The sequence below is a fragment of the Tupaia chinensis genome, unplaced genomic scaffold (genome assembly GCF_000334495.1).
Source record: "Tupaia chinensis unplaced genomic scaffold, TupChi_1.0 Scaffold000315_1, whole genome shotgun sequence".
Lineage (NCBI taxonomy): Eukaryota > Metazoa > Chordata > Mammalia > Scandentia > Tupaiidae > Tupaia > Tupaia belangeri.
Genome location: NW_006159808.1, coordinates 2536596 through 2555807, shown reverse-complemented (window position 1 = coordinate 2555807; position 19212 = coordinate 2536596). Strand labels below are relative to the sequence as shown.

The following is a 19212-nucleotide window of genomic DNA, read 5'->3' as shown; positions in this document are numbered from 1 at the left end:
TCCCCTTTGGCATAGAGGTTTAAAAGCCCCTTTTGGAAACCAGCCAATGGCATAATGATTTCGTTGATGGACTCCCACATGGCAGACCGTGGTTTAAATCCCAGACTCGAAGGCCTGAAACTCACGCTGGGTGCATGTGCACGTGTGCCCAAAATCCTGAGAGGAGAATAGAGGAGAAGGGATTGCAGTTTGGGGAGGAGGGTGATTTCTAGCCTTCTATCTCTGTCTCTCTAGTGACTGCATGTGCCCTATAGCAAAAATCTCTCAAATAAAGAAAAATGTATTATTGCCTTGTATATAAGCACTCAAAGATTAAGTGTTTGACTTGAAGAGAAAGGGTTGCTTCCTGTTAGAAGTTAGAGATGAAAAGGAAAGACTCAGGGACCAGCAGTTAGCGTAATGGCTATGTCGCTGGACCCCCATGCAGTCGACCGCGATTCGCGTTCCAGACCCGGTGGCTTAAACTCGCGCTGGGCGCGTGTGTGTGCATGTCCAAAATCCTGAGAGGAGAAGGGATTGCAGCATGACCATCCCCCCTGGGGGGTGATTTCTCACTTTCTGTCTCTATGTCTCTGTCTGTCTGTCTGGCGAGCACTTGTGCCCTATAGCAAAAAAAAAAAAGAAAGAAAAGAAAAGGAAAGAGTCCATCCCGTCACCCCCATTTGAGCAGGACCACGACACTTCCCATGGGACTCTGCTCAGTTGCTCCCGTCTCTAAGTCAGCCCGAGGTTTTTACTGACCAATCACTCGCTGCCCCATGCTGCATAGATTACACTAGCACATTGAAAAAACGCTGGTAGGTATCGAGAGTTACAAATGCTAGACAGTTTCATTAAACTGGAACCTAGCCACGGCACTCCTGGCTAGAAAGCAGAATTTCATTCAAGGGGTTTTCGTTTCATGGCTGAAGAGATGTTGCATCAAGATCATCAACCTTTAAATAATAACCATTCATGATTTAAATTTAGTTTAAGACCAGTGGGTGTTCAAAATGAAACCCAGAGTTTGTGTCTTTGTTTCTCAGAGAGTGGCTGCAGATGCTAATTTAGATTTGCAGAAAAAAACAATGGTCCTTGGCCAGCGAGGCCTTGCTGCAGGGCGGCCATCGGTGCTCTCCAGGAGGACGGGTCCTACTGACTCCGCTCCTCCCTGTCCTGCTCTCGGACCCAGCGGTTGTTCACGGCCGATAACTGAACACTTGTTGATATTTTCATTTCGCTCCCCCAACTTCTTAGATTTTTATTTCTGCCAGCAAATTTTGAAAATTATCTTATTCACTGGATAGCTCTGCCCCTAAGGAAAGTACAAATTTGAATTAAAAATGAGCTTTGGTGGAGGCAGAAGCTCGCTGGGCAGGAGCAGGTCTCTCGGCCCGCAGCTTGACAGGGACTTCGCCTCAGAGCTTGGCCGGGGCCAACCCCACACTCACTCACTCACCCACCTGCCCGCTGCCGAGCCGCCCAGGATGATAAACACCCAGGACAGCCGTACTTAGCCTTTGAGTGACTGTCCCCAGCTCTGGTGCTGCGGGCATGTTGTTCTGGGCCTCTGTGGTGCTCCTGATGCCCCTCATCCCTGTCGGAGGTCCCCGGTGGGCCAGGGGGCCAGGGCTCCTTCTTCTTCAGCCTAATACACAGGATGAGAGGCTCACTGCGACTCAGGGTCTCCCTGTGAACGCCGGACACCCCGCATCCTACACATCCAGTACCAGGTCGCGGGGTGGAGGTCTCTTCCTGGCTGCAGTCCTGTCCAGCCAGAGCCCACCTGTAGGAATCCCAGGCGGGTTAGTAGCTGATGGGAGCAGGGAAGGATTATTACCACTGTGAGGGTTCGCTGAGGAGAAGCTGAAAGGGAACTACGTCTTCATCTGCTTCAGGAAGGGCCGGGAAGGCTCCGCTTCTGAAGACCTTCAGCTTCTTGGGCTTTGAGATTGAGTGTCCAGGCCAGCATGCATCCCTCTTGGCCAGATGTGACGCTCATGGTTTACCCCGGACCAGAACTTGTCTGATGAGGACTAAGGGCCGTGGACGACACTGTGCCCAAGAGCCACAGAGGGAGAAGGGGAAGGGGAAGGGGAAGGGGAAGGCAGGCGGCCCTGGGACAGAGGAGGGGGCTCCTCACTGTCTAGGGATGGATGCTGTGGGGCTCAGGGTGAGGGTTGCCTTCTCAGAGCTGACTCACGGCAATTGTTGCCATAAGGAACAGTATAAGCACCTTACTCACATGTAATTCCAATAGTAAGTGAAAAAGCTTATGAAAAAAAAAACAGCTCTGCATTTGAGCCTTACATGTATAGAGAGTCTTTCTGCAGACAAATGACAGAAGAAGATTCTTCTTCTTGTGTTTGTGGGGCCAGGTTACTCTGGCAGATACTGAGGCCTGTTGGGGAAGGAGGGGAGAGTAGCCAATGTGGGCCCAACGTTTGATTTCAAAACATCAGCAAAGCCCCTACCCCAGTTTGAAAAGCTGATTCATTTATTCTATGAGTGAGAGAGAAAGAGAAAGAGAGAAAGGAAGAGAGAGACAGCATGCCCAGCAGGGGTCACCGGAATGCACCCGGCCTCAGCCTGCCCATGGGCTCACGCATGCCTGGTGTTCCGGGGGTTGAGGGGGTCCTCTGGCTGCGAGTGTCGCACTTTCCCACGTGGGTCGGCCTTTCAGAGTGTAGCATTTTATGGCACGCCACTGTCTGGCCCCCGGGGCAGCCCTTTTTATAGAAGAAACTGAACTCTTACTAAACTCACCCATCCTAGTAGGTGCCATTTATAACACTTTTTTGGCTAGTTTTTAATTTCTTTTCTTATTACGACTCTCTCTTCCCACTGTCCCTGTCCCACCGTTTTCCTACTTTACTAGCACTAGAATATTTTTTGAACTTGCCCAAGATCATATTTTACAGCTGATTGTCTGGGTTTAGGATGTGTGTGCTGCTCAGAAAGGGTGCTTTAAACACTCAGTAGTTCGAAGACAATGAACCAAAGGGACTGCAGTGTTCAGTTTTGGTTTTCACAGAGAGGGCCAGAACTGTGGTTTGAATGTTTGTCCTCTCCAAAATGCATGTCCAAATTGAATTGCCATTATAATGGATTAAGAAGCAGAACAGTTAAAAACGTGATTAAACCACGAGTGCTGTTATCCTGGGAGTGAGTTTATTATAAAAGGGTAAGTTCAGGCTTCCCCCCGCCCCACCTTCCGCCATGGGATGATGATCGTGAAAGACCTTGCCAGTTATTGCTTTCTGATCTGGGGTTTCACAGTCTGCAGAGCCAGCAATGCCCTTCGTTATAAATTACCCAGTCTCAGCGTTCCGCACAGCAACAGGGAGAGGACGTCGGCAGCCGGCGTCACGCACACGCTACGGTGAGAGGGAGAATGCGAGGCCAACTTTCCCATAAGCTTCTCTGTGGAGGGAAGGGGACAGCTCTCTCCAGACGAAGTCCTGGTTCATAGTGTTCATGCTCCCTGTGGGATAAATACTCCCGCTGCAGCTAGTTTCAAGCTAGCAAGAAAGGCTACTGAATGTGGAGTTGGGAAAAGATGTGAACGACTGGAGTTTGGAAAGTAGAACTAGCTGGCTCCAGCACACTCCTGGACTAAAACGCAGCCTGGGCACAAGAAACTCAACGTGTTTTTATCTATCGTTGTTACTATTGTGGTTATTATTGTGACTCTCCTCTTTTATATCCAGTAATGTGATGAAGAACTCTAAAAAAAAAGGCTTGACTTGCAGCATTTGCTAATTTCCATGAAAATATCCATCTGATGGGTGATTCAAGCTACCAATAGTTTAACATTTGAATGCTGAATCTCTTGAATGTTTTACAATCTGCCCTCTTAAGCTTGTAACACACTGCTCCAGCAAACAACTGTTATATGAGTTGGTTTCCAGAAATACCTGCTTTTATCCCCAGAATTTTGCTCATAAACATTCAAAAGACAGGTTGTAATTTTTAAATTCTGTGTAAGTGAACTTTTTCTCTTCTGAGTAATACCCTAGGGATAAGTTTTCTGTATCTTTTCCCCAACTCTTCCTTCTTTCCTGAATTGAATAATTTTACCTCTAAATTTACAAAAAGATTTTGAAATACAATCGTATATTATATAACATCTGAAATTTCCTAGAAGGTCTTGTAAACTTAGAGTCTTGGACTTAGAACCTGTAAGTTTAGAATTGGAATGGTTATTCTGGTCTATAGTAACTAGACCTTGTAACTTTGGGCAAATTCCAAACATGGAATAATTATAAATCTCTCAAAGGGCATCTGTGAAGTACATGATGAAAGGATGTTACACATTTTGCATATTTAAATAGATGACATGTTCTTATTGTCCCAAGAGTCACTATTGCAGCTAGTTCTGTATCTGTCTGTTCACGAATGCAGTGGGCAGATCAGTGGTGTGGACTCTTAGTCAGGAGTTAGAACGAAGGAAGAGATCATTAGGTTTAGGAGGGTTTGGGGATGAGTCGAGACTAGAAAACAACAGTGAATCTGCCAGAGGTAAAACAACGTAGGAGGGCCTCATAGGTAGAGGAAGTGTATAAAGTGATAGAAGTCTGGACCAGCAGATGGCATAATGGTTACCCATATAGCTGATCGTGGTTCGAGTCCCAGACCCAGCAGCTTAAAACTCATGCTGGGCATTTGTGTGTGAGTGTCCAAAATCCCATGGAGGAGAAGGGATTGCAGCATGACCGTCCCCCAGGGGGGTGATTTCTCGCTTTCTGTCTCTCTGCCTCTCTGGTGAGCACATGTACTCTATAGCAAAAAATCTCTCTCATAAAGAAAATAAAGTGATAGAAATCCAAATAAAATCCATTGTATTCCTGTTTAACAAATACCGGATGCTATACCTGGTGCCAGAGCTGCAGAGCCATAAGAAATAAGGCAGAATTCCTCTATTTAGAGACTCTTGAATCAAGCAAGGAAAGAACGAGAAGATGCACTGGCCTGGAGAAGATGATTTGTGAAAAATGCAAATTTCATTTTGTTGAGTAAATTGAGATGAACTGGTGAAGGATGCAGGTTTGTATTCTAGTTAGCGGACACATAATATAAGTCACTGTGCAATTGAAGTATGTGAGCAGCAGAATTAAAATGGTACTTCACCATGATCCATTTATTAATAGTTGAAGTATGCAGATTAAGATGGAGGCAAAGAGAGAGATAAAAGAATATTGAAATAATTCAGGAATTATAAAAGCTTGAATTAAAATTGATAGCACTTTGTTCCTGATTGTACATGAAAAAAAAAAAGAAAAGAAAAAGAAAGAATAAACATTTTAAAACAGGGGCCAGCAAATTTTTTTGCAGGTTACACAGTCTGCTACAACTACTAGGTTCTGCTACTGCGGGGTTAAAGGAAACATAGACCATATAAAAATGGAGGAGCAGGGACCAGCAGATGGCATAACGGTTACATCGCTGAACTTCCATGTAGTCAATTGCAGTTCAAGTCCCGGACTCAGAGGCTTAAACTCATGCCGGTTGTATGTGCATGTGTGCCCAAAACCCCAAGAGGAGAATGGAGAAGGGATTGTGGTGTGGCCATCCTCCCTAGGGGTGATTTCTCAGTTTCTCTCTGCCTCTCTGGCGAGCGCGTGCACCCTATAGCTGAAGCAAAAGGAAAGAAAAAAAAAAAAAAAAAGAATGAGCATGGCTGTGTTCCAGTGACATCGGTGATGGGAGCGGGGTGGAATTTGGCTGCTGGCCAGTTATCTGGCCCTGGGTTTGGAGTATGGAGAGATTGGAGAATGTTACTGTCTTGGGATGAGGATTCTGAAATAAGTTTGGATAACCTAGCTTTGAGATGATGAAGGACAAACGTAAGTGGGAATATCCTGAAGGCCTTTGGGAATTTAGGACTGGATTCTGGAAATGAGATCATCTGTACATTCAGATGTGAGCATTCTCATTCTTAAAATTGAAAAGGTACATGCACATTTGGGCTCAAATTACATGGAATACAGAAACCAGAAGCAATCTAATGCAAGGAGTTGGTAAAATGGGTGGTAAGGCGCTAAGGGGGCAGACAGAGGACCCCCCAGAGTTGAGGACTAGCATAAACAGTGTCTAGGATAAAGGGATTGTTTCTGGGGCTCTGGGATTTGGGGAAGTACTGATAGTCACTATGGTAATGGCTTCCAGCGAACCAGGGCCCCTGTGTCCACACCCTCAGCAATGTAATCTCGCCGCCCTTCTTATCAAGGAGCAAGGTCTGTGTTTCTATGCCTTTGGGTGAGGGTCTTGTGAATTGCTCTGACCAATAGAATGTGCTCAAAATAGTACGGTGAGGATCCTGGAAGCTCGATTCTTGACCCTTAAACCCTCAGATGACCATGCTGCAAACAAGTCCATGGCTCCCTTGATCCACGAGGGGAGAAGCCAGTCAGCAGCCAGAACCAATTGCGAGACACCTGGGTGAAGCCAATTACAAGCCACCCACTGCTGTGAAGATGTCAGCGATGGGACCAGGCAGACAGGAGGGAGGGCAGGAGCCTGGTGTGCCCCTCCTGGTCAAGGGCGCACTAGCAGACTGCCCCCTCCTTCTCTTCCCTCTGCTAGTTCGTTCGTTCGTTCGTTCGTTCCTTCCTTCCTTCCTTCCTTCCTTCCTTCCTTCCATCTTCCTCGTTCCTTCTCTTTCTGGTGCCACCATTTATTCTGGCCACACAAAGCTACCTGACGAAGGAGCTGAGGAAATTAGCCTGCAAGATAAGCAAGCCGGGGAACAGCCCAGCAGTCAGCAGAGCAGATTATGCGAATGAGACAGCATGGAGTGGGGCAAATTCAGGGCTCAGCCCTCTGCTGCGGCCATGGGGAAGGGCACAGTCAGACCAGCCAGGTAGCAAGAAGGCAAGAAGACGGTGTTGGTCTGGATTTAAAAGTAAGAGGATTATAAGGAAGGAGGAAAGTTCTGATAAATGGTGTAAAATAATGCAAAGATTTCAAAGGGGACGACTGACAGGGAGATGATTTTATTTGGTGATGTGCAGCAATTAGTGACCCGTGAGTGGACTATAGGCATTGATGTTTTTCCTTACCAAACTGCGGTTTGAAAGCCCTCAAAGAAAGTGTCACAGAAGATTCATCATTAGGGGACCAGCAGGTGGTGTGGTGATTAAGGTGCTGGACACTCCCACATGGGCAACAATGGTTCAAGTCCCAGACCCGGTGGCTTGATTTCTCACTTTCCCCCTCTGTCTCTTTCTCTGTGTATGTGTCTCTCTCTGGTCAAATTAAAATAAATGAATGAATAAATTAAATTTAAAAAAGATGAATCATTAAAGATGATAACTTGTCCTGTTGATTTCTAGTATGTGTAAAACTTTTTTCTTAGTTATTATTATTTTTTAATTGCCAGAGAGCATATGGGCTTGAGAGAGAGAGAGAGTGAATGCACACCCCGGTAGGACGTGGACACACCGTAACCTTTTCCCTTCATTTTTCCATCCTCTCAGGATTTAGGACATGCATGAACACGTCCTCAGCTTGTTATTCAAACCACAGGGGCCAGATTCAAAGCCACTGTCAGCTGTGTGGGATCCAGCTCCCCGAACCACAAGACTGTGGGGCCAGCCCTCAGGATGAGTGGATCTTCATGCAGACTAACTTATGGGGCCAGCTCCATGGCACAGCAAAGATGTCACAGAAAGATGTGACTTTAATTCAAGGTCTGGGGAGCTTCTTCTTAAGAACATGTGTTGGGACCAGCAGTTAGCGTAATGGCTATGTTGCTGGATTCCCGTGTAGTCGACTGCGGTTCGAGTCCTTGGACCTGGTGGCTTAAACTCATGCCGAGCGTGTGCTTGATTGCCCAAGACCCCAAGAAGAGAATGGAGGAGAAGAGATAGCGGTGTGACCATCCCCCCTGGGGGGGTGATTTCTCGCTTTCTGTCTCTCTGTCTCTCTGGCAAGTGTATGCACCCTATAGCAAAAACCTCTCATAAAAAAAAAAAAAAGAAGAACATATGTTAATGTAGTCTGGAATCCACTTCAGCCAGTATAGGTTCGCCTTTTACATGTGATTATAGGGTTGCTGTATATCCTTTCCTCTAATCCATAACTCCAGAGGACAGGTATGAGATGCACCGATTCCCGATTTTCCGTGCTTCTAAGCAAGGTTTGCTGTTCTGAACACTCACTGTTACTACGTTGGGTACTGTGGTAATGCCGTTGTAATTGTTACATACCGCACTTGGTATGTCACCCCCCCCCCTTTTCTCCCTGAAGCCCTTAAAATATTGCTGTTTGCGAAAATCTTCACAAACACGTTCCCATTTTTTATTCACGACAGCCTGGAAGGGAACGGTTTGCTCTTTCTACTTTACAGACGAGAAAATGGAAACTCAGAGAGCAGAAGTGATTTGCCTGGGTTCTTACCGTCCCTGCCAGGCCGGCTCCGCTTAGGCTATTGTTCTACTTCTTCATATTTTTGCCATTCTCCCCATCTTTAACAAAGCTCATTACTGCTATTTCTGACGTGTGGTCACTTATACAATGCAAACCTTTTTTTTTTAAAAAAATAGGAATTACAGAAAGATTACTGACTTACCCACCATTACCTGTTTAAGCAAACGTGTGACAATGATTTCTCATATAAATTGATGAATGTGTCCCATTTTCTCCATCCTCCCTTAAAAAGCCAGGATCAATTTTCTAGGTAAATTATATATTTTTAAGAAACTAATTAAATGTAGGAACATTTCGACTTCTTAAAATGGCCAGCCCCCAGAGATGGGTAGGGGCTATTTCCTTTTGCCCACACGGACAGAATAAAAAATGATTCGTCACGCACCGATAATTAAGGCACAAAAGAAATGTGCCTATTTTTAAAGCACCATTTTTCTCTCTAAGACCCAAAGCTGCACGACCTGTTATAAAAATCCATTCACCTGATATTAAAAGCTCCATTCCCTGCACCGAATCTCAATCTCTAACCTGAGGCAGGAAGGCAAGTTCCAAGGAAATGATGTAGCCCCTGCCACAGTGGAAGCCTTTGTCGCCTGCACTTATCCCCACACGCAGGCGGCTCTGAATAGATGGGCAGGTGCTGTCTGATAAAAAGCTGGTTCCCATAGAAATGCGAACAGCAGTCGGAGTGCATTTACAGTTTTTTTTTTTTTTTTTTTTTTAAATTTTGTGCTGGGAAATGTTCGGTAAGTTTGAAATCTTGGAATATCCCTCTCTAGGTCAGTGTCCACCTCCCTTCGACATCGACCAGTTCCAATGTTTGGTCATTAATTTGCGCGAGTCGTTTAGATGCATCGTCCCAGTAGATGATGAGACAACGACAAAGAGAAAAATCTTCGTGCATGTCCACGAACACGCCGGATTTGGAATTAAAGACGGCGCTTGCGTCTTCTTGTTTCTTCTTCCTTAGGAAGGTTCTTGGGAGTTGCTCTCTGCAGATGCAGCAAATTCATTGACAGGATTAAAAAAATCAGAGCCGGATTGTAGATGAAAGTGTTGCCGTCTGCATATCAATGCCAACCACAAATCAGCACAAACAATCGTTCTGCCATTAGGAAGCTCGCGAACAGGGGCAGTCCCAATATTAAGCCTTCTGGCGTGTTCCTTGGGTTTGTCTGACTTGATTACGTCTCGTTACATTTGCAATCTGTTTTGTGTTATCGGCACATAGACTGACAGACTTTTAAATTCACATTTAGAACATTTGAGAGCAGTTTTTAAAAAACAAACACTCCCCGAAAGAGTACGACATCAGCAGCATTGACTTTCACTGCCGATGAATAATACTTAGCCACTGGAGACAAATAATCTGATCCGATGGAAGAGGATTCCTGGAGGATGGGAGGCCTAGGCTCCGTCAAGGTTTTCTCCAGGACTTTGGCCATGCGGACGTCGCCGTCTTTTTGATAAAGGGGCCATCGCGCGTGCTCGTGCCCTCACTACTGTTGATGTAAATAAAGAGATGAAATCGGTATTTCCTAGGACTTTGGTCCTCTGAGAAGAAAGGTACCGTGAGAGTGCGAAGACTTACTAAAACCGTGCATTCCAAATGTGGTTATGGTCTGGGTAACGCAGGAAGCAGCAGTCGCAGTAGTGCAAACAGTGAGTGTCGATTCCTGCTCAATGAGAGCTTGTCACGTGCCGGCCACGTGCTGAGGGCTTGACAGTTGCTCTTCCTTTTCCTCCTCACAATAACACTCATTATCTCTGCTTCACACACAAGGACGCCGTGGTTAGAGAGGGCAAGGAACTCGTCCAAGGTCACACAGGTCGGTGTCACGGGTAGGATTCCAACTCAGGGCGCTTGGGCTCCAGAGCTGTGCTTCTCACCACAGCGTAAACTTTCCAAGGCACTGCCAAGGTCGTAGTCTCTGAGGTTGCCTTTCACGCTCTGTCCCCAAAACCACGGGTGCTCTTCACATGTATGCTTTTGATGGGCCATTTCTCTGCGGAGAGAAAGTCAGGGCGTGTGTGTCTCTGGGATGGGGGCTCCTGATTGACTCCTGTTACCCAAGGAGCAAGCTTAACATTGGTGGGTTCCCAACAAAGAGAAGCGTTTTGAGGTTTTTGAGAGGGACTTTCCACTACGATGTGGGTCCCAGGAATAAAGAAGAGGATGTGTGTTTTCTTCCCCAGCATTTTTTTTAATTGCCAGAGGGTACGTGTGCACGTGCCAGATACAGAGAGCGCCCTCCCGTGAGGTGTGCTCACGCCTCCATCCCTCCTCCAGTGACCGTCCTGTCGGGACCTTGGGCATGCTCACAGACTCGCACCCAGCGAGGTTTGCAAGCCGTCAGGACTGGGGTGCAGATCGTGTCAGCCAGGGGCTCGCCCTCTTCTCTAGCATTCTAATTTTGGAGAGTTCACAGGAAAATACTGCGTGTTTGACTCTTTCTACTTGGCGGCCTACGTAAATTAAGTACACACAACACTGAGGCCTTATGCGTTAGGGATGAGACGGCTCAGACGTGATAGCTGCCCTCGGGGGTTGTGAGGGGAGTGAGATGTCGGGAGACAACCTACTCTTCAAAACACCATGGTGCTCACGGGGCAGGGGCAGCAGTCACTGTATTTTAAAAAATATATAACAAACGCAAAAAAATTCTTTTTTTGTTGAAAATAATTTCATCTCAAAAAATTCTATAGTTTTTGCATTAAAATCCAGCTTATAGGGACCAGCAGCTAGCGTAACGGCTGTGTCGCTGGACTCCTATGTAGTCGACCGCGGTTCGAGCGGTGAACACCGAACAGCTGCCCAGAACCTACTCCACATGCAGTCTGAGCTCCAGGCACACCGACCGCCAGCTCCAGCAGCTTGGTGGAAAGCCGGTGTGAAGTGGGAAGGTTGTAGACTTACAGCCAGAGAGGGCCTGAACAGGGGTGACCAACCCTCTGCTTCTCCTCCTACGACGCCGGTTCCTCATGGCGGTCGGAAGGGTCTCCTGCTCTTGGCCCCACTGCTCTCTCTTTCATAGGCGTTTCCCCAGTAATGTCTGTCATGAGTGATCATGGCTTCGTGCCTGCTTCTGGGCTCACTCGAGGTGATGAGATTGATACCAAACATGTTCTGGTAAATCTAGTTGTAAGAAGGGGGTCGGCTCAGGCTGGCACAGAGGGCCACATCCTGAGGGGCACGGAGGGCATGCTGGTACCTCGTACAAGGTGGCAGTCCCACTGCTGGGCTTTGCCCCGGAGGCACCAGGGCACGCCCTGCGGAGAGCATACTGGCGGGGCTGATGACCCAGGGACTTGAAGGAGCTCCACGAGGAGGACAAGGACACAGTGCTGGCTGGTGGCTGTTGTTACGCAGGGCGATAGTGGAAACTGAGGGCCCTTAGTAAACAATAAATGCCAAGTATAAGCCAGAGAGCCTTTCTTGTAGCTTATAAAGAGTTCTTTGCTGGGCCAGCCAGTGGCATGGTGGTGAAGGCAGCTGGGTCCCACATGGCCGACTATGTGGCTTGAGGCTCAGACCTGGTGGCTTGACAAACATGTCAGATACTTGTGTGTACCCAAAATCCTGAGAGGAGAATGGAGGAGAGGGATTGTGTGGCTGTCCCCTGCGGGACACTTTCTCACTTTTGTCTCTCTCTTTCCCATGAGTGCACATACCCTATAGCAACCAACCAACCAATAAACAGCAAGAGTTCCTTATTGCTAGAGTGGAACAGTGAGCAGCTGAAGAACAGGCAGGTCTGGAGACCGAGCAGTTCCAGAGCTAGTTAGGTGCTTAGCCAAGGCAGGCCTTCCGGGGCCATTGTTAGGATAACGTGGGGTCTTGAAACATGGGATGAGAACATTTGGGTATTTGCCTGCAGAGGATCTGGCTCTGTAGACATCCTTGAATATTCAGAGTTTACAGAGGTGGCCCATCCCTCCACAGTAAGAGGTGATGAAGCTTGGGGGTGGGAGATAAACCTCAAAGTTTCAGGGGACTGCAACGTCACTGAAGATTTTTAGAGGCACACTAATTAGGGACCGGGTTATGCCTCTCCAACGTCAAAGCCAGTTGGCTGCATCTTGGCTCCTGGCCCCAAGGAAAGAAATGCAGCTTCTGGGATGTCTCCTCATGTCCAGGAGACAATGCCTTCTTCAGTTAGAACTGCTGCCCTAGCCCATGCGCCTGGCCACACAGCAGGCTTTTAGCTTTGGGTGCAGTTCCGAGATGGAGCGGGTTCTCTAACAGGTCTAGGCTAGTGGGGCTGGGTTTTGGGGTTATATGGTGCATCAAACCTTACTGTTGAAGACGTCGGTGGTGGGAAAAGATGGGGTTTGCAGTTTATAGCTCCCTCCAGTGGGAGAGACTCGGACAGATGTTTGGGTAATAGAGCAAGGCCCTGCCAATCTGCCGAAAGAAATCATACTTTTAGAAAAGGGGACCAGCAGTTAGTGTAATGGCTATGTCGCTGGACTCCCACGTAGTCGACCATGGTTCGAGTCCCGGACCTGGTGGCTTAAACTCTTGCTGGGTGTGTGTGCGTGCCTACCCAAGATCCTGAGAGGAGAATGGAGGAGAAGGGATTGCGGCGTGGCCATCGCCCCTGGGGGGTGATTTCTCGCTTTCTATTTCTCTGTCTCTCTCTGTCTGGCTGGTGAGTGCATGTGCCCTATAGCAAGAAAAAAAAAAAAAACCCTCTAAAAAAAAAAAAAAGAAAAGTAGTTCAAGTCCCGGATGTGGGGACTTGAAAAACCATGCCAGGTGCGTGTACATGTGTGCCCAAAATCTCAAGAGGAGAATAGAGGAGAAGGAATTATGATGTGGCCATCTTTCTTGAGGCTGATGTCTCACTTTCTCTCTTTTTCTGCTCCCCTCCGACAGACGCATGTGCCCTCTCTCTCTCTCTCTCACACACACACACACAAACACACACACACAGAGAATAAAAAAAAAAAGGAAAAGAAAAGCAGCTTCTGGAGCAGCACTGGATCCCACTAGAAATGGAGCTCATGACCTTGCAGCACCAGCCGGGCTGTCCATTATGAGGCAGTGGACTGGCCAAGTGGTAAATGTGGCAGGCCCAGCCGCGGTCTGTCATCAGATGAAAGTGTACATCGAGAGAAGTCGTATGCAACGACAGAGAACAAAGGGAAGGTGCGATTCTGGGGCAGGCATCCCGGTCTCCCCTGCCCAGACAATCACACCAGTGAAACTGCATCTAGACCCACGGGGGCATCCTGTCCAATCAATTGAAAGAGGGTGAAAAAACTAAGCTTGCCTTCTGGGTGTCTGCTTCTTATGTGACAATGGAAGGGGACTGCATGACAGTATATTTATAGTAGCTGTGACTTACTGATAAAGATCTGTCTGTAAAAGTAGACACTTTTCTTTCCTAAAACTAAATATGTCACTATTTTTTCTTACAAGTTTTTTCTTCTGAAAATAAAGTTTAAAAAATGATTCGGCAAACTTATAAATGATTTGGCTAGCGTATACTCCCATACCTTTCCTCTCTGGCCACCTGTTTTAGGATAATAAAGTTTTTAGTCTTTTACTTAAACATTTGCATCTGCCCAGCAACTGGGATCCATCTGGAATAATGCATTTTTATCAGATTGTGTGGGTAACTCAGACCAGGATCATCCATCTGAGGAGAACACGGTTGTCTTCCATAGGTTTCACACATGAGCGAACTGGTCTATAGCTGTGAAATGAATAATAACGCTATTTGGCTATACAGTTAAATGAAAAGTCTTGGAAATTATATAGTTGAATATTTTGCATCATTATTGGAACTTTCTCTGGATTTCGTTCTGGGAGGGCTTGTGTGCTTAGCATTTCCCCTCACTTCCCACCTGTGTTAAATGATGAAAAAGACCATGTCCTTCGTGTCTGGTGGGCGAGGAGCTCAGCAATGCTCCGGCTGTCAGGGCAGGGTGGCCCTTCATGGGCGGATCATGAGTGTCGTCAAGCAGTGATTTCCAATTAGTGGCTGATTCTGTCCCCAACTGGAGTCATCACAACTTGGGGTACAGGGTGATTGGGTACTTCTGGAGGCAGATCTGCATCATGTCCCTGTCCATGCAGAGTTGGGGGACAAGCTCTGGTATCCAGGGGGCCTGGGTTTGGCGTGGATGTCTAAATGCCAGCGCCGCCCAAAGTCCCTCAGCCTTTCATGGGTAAGATGGAAGTTTGGAGTTAGGTCATCTTTGTGTTTTTTTGCCATCTTTGATTTAACATTTTTAGGAACAAATGCTGAATACCATTAAGGCTGACTGAAAAGAATATCCAACTACCCCAAAAGTGCTTCCTCGTAAGACAGTCTCTTAAACGGTGCTTGAAGGTTAAATAGATTAACATTGTGACTTACTCTTCTTCTAAGTACCAATTGATTGTGCCAGGTCCTCATTCATTCTTTATTCTCTACCCAACAAGATGACATTACAAAGCCACTGTCATGTGGTCTATTTCTCCACCCCTCCCCCATCCCACTGCTGACAGTGGTCTTTCCTCAAAATTTATTGAGCTGTTTTTAAAATCCATTTGCGTATGTGAATTTTTTGGAGACATTTTTGCTATAGAGTGTGTCTACCCTCTGGAAAGAGAAAGAGAGAGACAGAGAGACAGAAAGTGAGAAATCACCCCCTAAGAGGGATGGCCATGCTGCAAGCGATTCTCCTCCATTCTCTTCTTGGGATTTTGGGCATGCATGCACATACACTTGGCACATACATTTCAAGCCTCCGGGTCCAGGACTTGAACCTCTGTTGGCCACATGGAAGTCCAGTGCCTCAATCACCAAGCCACCTGCTTGCCCCCAATTTTGAAAATTTTGAAGCTACACACTTTATAAAGCACATTCTATACTCAGGAGAGAGAATTTCTGGTAGAGGTCTGAAATGTGCTTTAGTGGTCTCACTCGAATACGTGCCTGTGTTCCTATCTACCGGCATGATCTTTATTCTGGTCACAAATGACCTTCTTTTGAAAATTCACTACTGAAGAACCCCACCACAGGAGTAGTGCTTAGACATCTCAAGAAATTACAAGAAAAGTCTTGGTGTAATGTGCAGACTTAAAACAAGAAGGAGATGTACTCCGGCTCTCGTAATTCCAAGGCTTCCAACACCGCCTGCCGGAGGAAGGACTCAGTAGATGCTGACTGAAGAAGCGAAGGGCCTAAATTAGAACAGCAAGTTTGCTGTCAGTTTTAAAACCCCAATGCAGATGCAGGCGACGATTTCCAGATGAAGTATACTATCTCCAATATTTCCTCCTTAGAAAATGTCATCACATCCCTCTCCTAATTTTGCAGATGTTTATCATCCCTAGCAACGGCATCGTGGATAAGATCTAAAACCCTTTTCATGGGCTCTCCGGCCTGGAAGGATGCGCATTAGGGCAGTCTGGATGCCCACTCTTGCTGTGGGAATTAGATCCACGTTACCATTTCACTTTGTCTGTTGCTCGTCACAGCCGTCCCACCTTGGCACTTCAGCAGAAAGCGTCCCTCGTTCTGGCTGTTTCGCCGTTGACTCCATCCTTCGGCTTCCTGTTTTCACAATTGCCAGCCAATCGAATATATCTGTGGTTTCGAGGCATGTGTCAACCGAACAGATATCAAGAATAAAACGCACATACACATCCCAAAAGGCCTCTGTCAAAATCAGTCAGATTGCACAAGGCAGAAACCCCGGAGAGCATTTTAACAGAAGAAAATGGCCCAAAGTGAGTCCATTCAGGATGCTATCTGCACTTTAATAAACCAGGTCTTATCTCTTCTGGCCAGTGGACAGCTTCTAATTGGGAAGGGTCCAAGGTAAGGCGCACAAATGCAAGGAAACCTGTCTGCCTGCTTTATACCTCGGCGAGATAGCCCTATCGTACATCAACGGACAGGCTTCCAGTTGACAACAGGAAAAATATGACTCAGCTTGTACAAAAGGGGAAGTCCCAGCCTGGGCTCGAACAATGGCCCGGCGTTCTCCTGCTCTGCTGCTCTGTCCTACCTGTTTTGATACGCAGGGGCTGAGGATTCAGCCTTCTTCTCCGGGTCTTAGGTAAGGAGAGGAATTTAGTACCCAGGAAAAGGCATTGCTCAAGGGAGTGAGCCGAGCAGAAGGAACACTGGGAAACATGTGGTCAGGCTGGGAAAATGAGAGCCTAAATTCCAGCCATGTTTCATTTGGGAATAGAAACAGGCTAGGCCCAGCAATAAAATGAAAGCAGCATAGAAACCCTGCTTAGAACGATGAGTCTAGCGAACGACTGAAGCAGAGACAGTGGCCTGTGAGGGACGCGCTCATTTTCTAGCCCTGTGCTCACCCACCTGCAGCTCCTTCTGCAGAAGGAAAACCCCGTTCTGGAATTGCCTATGCAGAAGAGGTGCTCACGGAGGCACACGCGTTCCGTGCAATGACGCCAAACTCCGCGAATGTATGGGTTTACCTCTCATGCGTTTATTTAAATTTTGTAGGAAATCTTTTTTATTTTGGAGAATTATTTATTTTACACGGAGGCACATGCGTTCCGGGCTATGACGCCAAACTCCGCGAATGTATGGCTTACCTCTCATGCGTTTATTTAAATTTTGTAGGAAATCTTTTTTATTTTGGAGAATTATTTATTTTACGTTTATGTGTTCATTTATTTAAATTTCACCAGAGAGAAAGACACACGCAGAGAGAGAGGAAAGTGAGAAAGCCAGTCAGGGGTTTCAGTCCCGAGGTTCGGGACTCGTTCTGTGGTTAGCCAGGTGGAAGCGTCCAGCACCTTCACCACCATGCCACCTGCTGGCCCCCAAATCTTATTTAAGAAAACAAACAAACAAATAAACAAAAAAGAAAAAAAAACCCTTTTTTCATTTATGTCTTCTGTGAGAAAGACAGAGCGGGGCACCCTGACAGGGTCTTCACACTGCGAGTGGCCCTCAGCCTCAGTCGGCAGGATCCGGGCACAGGTGTGCACCCAGCACGCCCAGGAGATCTCAGGAAGTGGACCCAGGGCCTTCCCAAGTGGGTCCAGCTGTGTTACGGCTGTCCCACCGCCTAACCCCAGGGAAATCTTTCTAGGGTGAAAAAACCCATGTATTTCTCTGGCTACTGAGCTCCATTTATCCAAACGGCCCTGCCCACATGGGCTGCGGCTACCCAGGAGCTCTCGGAGTCCCTCCCGACGTCACCTGAGCTCCAGCAACCTGGTACCGCGGTGCTGCCTCGAGGCTTCGCCTCACCTCCCTGTTTACAGTTTTTTATTGCCTTTTGCAAGGTCTCCATCCTCTTCCTCTTTTGGGGTACAGTGACACTGTGGTCAGTGGAGGAGGTGAGGCCGTTCAGGGAAACAGCCTTGCTGACAGGAACTGGGGGCAGCGGGCAGATGCTGCTGGTGTCAGGGTTTACGAGAAGGACGGAGAGGCAGCAGAATCGTCGGTAAGATCGCAACTTTTCTTGGGTTTCAGCCCAAGATGCCACTGAGAAAGGTATATTTTTAATGAATTATTTCTAAGTAAGACAAACCCGTTGTACTTTTTCCCTAGGAGCCTGTGGAACCGCAGCGTCCCCAGAGTCCCTAGGGGTAGCCCTCATCGCTGCTACTGCCCCGTGTCCTCGCTTAGCGTCCTCCTCTGCAGGCGGCGCCCCGAACCTGGCAACCAGGGGCAGATGTTTTTGATGGAATGAGTAAATGTTCAACTATTTTGCTTTGTTACCTTTTCTTTGAAAGAGGCCCAAGGAACAGAGAGGTACAGTGTGCGGTCCAGAGCTAGGGGTGCAGTAACAAAGGCGAACACCCGCTCCTGCACCGAAAGGGATGGCTGGGGTTGCCGGCTTTGGCCCCCAGGGGAACAGAAAACAAAATGAAGAGTCTACTAAAAGACATCTTTTTCTTTCTCTCTCTCTTTCTTTCTTTCTTTTTTTTTTTTTTTTTTTGAGAGGTTTTTTGCTATAGGGTACGTGCGCTCACCAGACAGAGACAGAGAGACAGAAAGCGAGAAATCACCCCCCAGGGGGGATGGCCACACCGCAATCCCTTCTCCTCCATTCTCCTTTCAGGATCTTGGACATGCATGCACACGCACCCAGCGTGAGTTTAAGCCACCGGGTCCAGGACTCGAACCACGTTCGACTATATGGGAGTCCAGAGACAGCCGTTATGCCAACTGCTGGTCCCCTAAAATATGCCTTAGCAGCAGGAAAGAGACTGCGGAGTTTTGAAAAAAAATGAAGGAAAATGTAAAGCTATTTAACGCTCTTATGCAGGAGGGAGACCAGGAGACAGCACCCGGCTGAGTCTGGACGCTGAGTCCTGCAGCCTGGGCCGGCCCCCAGTCACGGCACGAGTGCGCCGACGTCTCGGGCTCTGCCGTCCGGAGTGTGTTCTCCCACTGCAGCAGCGTCCACACCCCCGCAGCACCCTGCCTGGCTGCGGTGGTTGAAGCTCAGTGCGGGGAATACTGAGGAAAACAGGAAGGGTTTGGGCTTCATCCTAGCCACGAGATTTCCAGAACCTTTCCAACCTCAGACGGCCCTGGAGGCCCACTCCTCCCCACCCCCACCCACCCCATTCGTGAGCGCTGCCCTCTTCTCCTTTCTCTGTTCCTGTTCTCAGTCTCCCATGTCACGCAACAGTAACGAAATGACGAAACCCTCCTCTGGGAGCTTCTGTGCGCTCTGGCAGCATGGCCGACCTGCATCTTCTCAGTCCCGAGGCAGCTCTGGCTAAAAGTGCTTCGGGGCGCTGGAGCGGGCTGTGTGAGACTCCTCTCCAGTATCCACCCGCTGAACGTCGTTGCGTCCGTCCAGTCTGGC

General features: G+C 47.6%; 1 long non-coding RNA gene and 1 pseudogene across 3 annotated transcripts in view; both read left to right on the top strand.

The window, feature by feature from the left end:
* The first annotated feature begins 1466 nt into the window (after window positions 1-1466).
* Window positions 1467-2019, top strand: LOC102475379 (ornithine decarboxylase antizyme 2 pseudogene; annotated as a pseudogene).
* A 15676-nt stretch (window positions 2020-17695) lies between these two features.
* Window positions 17696-19212, top strand: part of LOC114008257 (uncharacterized) — a 26155-nt gene continuing 24638 nt past the window's right edge. Inside the window, exons 1-2 of one of the 3 annotated variants that reach the window (XR_003549810.1) lie at window positions 17696-17835; window positions 17943-18084. This is a non-coding gene — a long non-coding RNA (uncharacterized LOC114008257). The remainder of the gene's footprint in view (window positions 17836-17942; window positions 18085-19212) is intronic. The other 2 variants (XR_003549812.1, XR_003549811.1) reach the window with 2 other exon arrangements.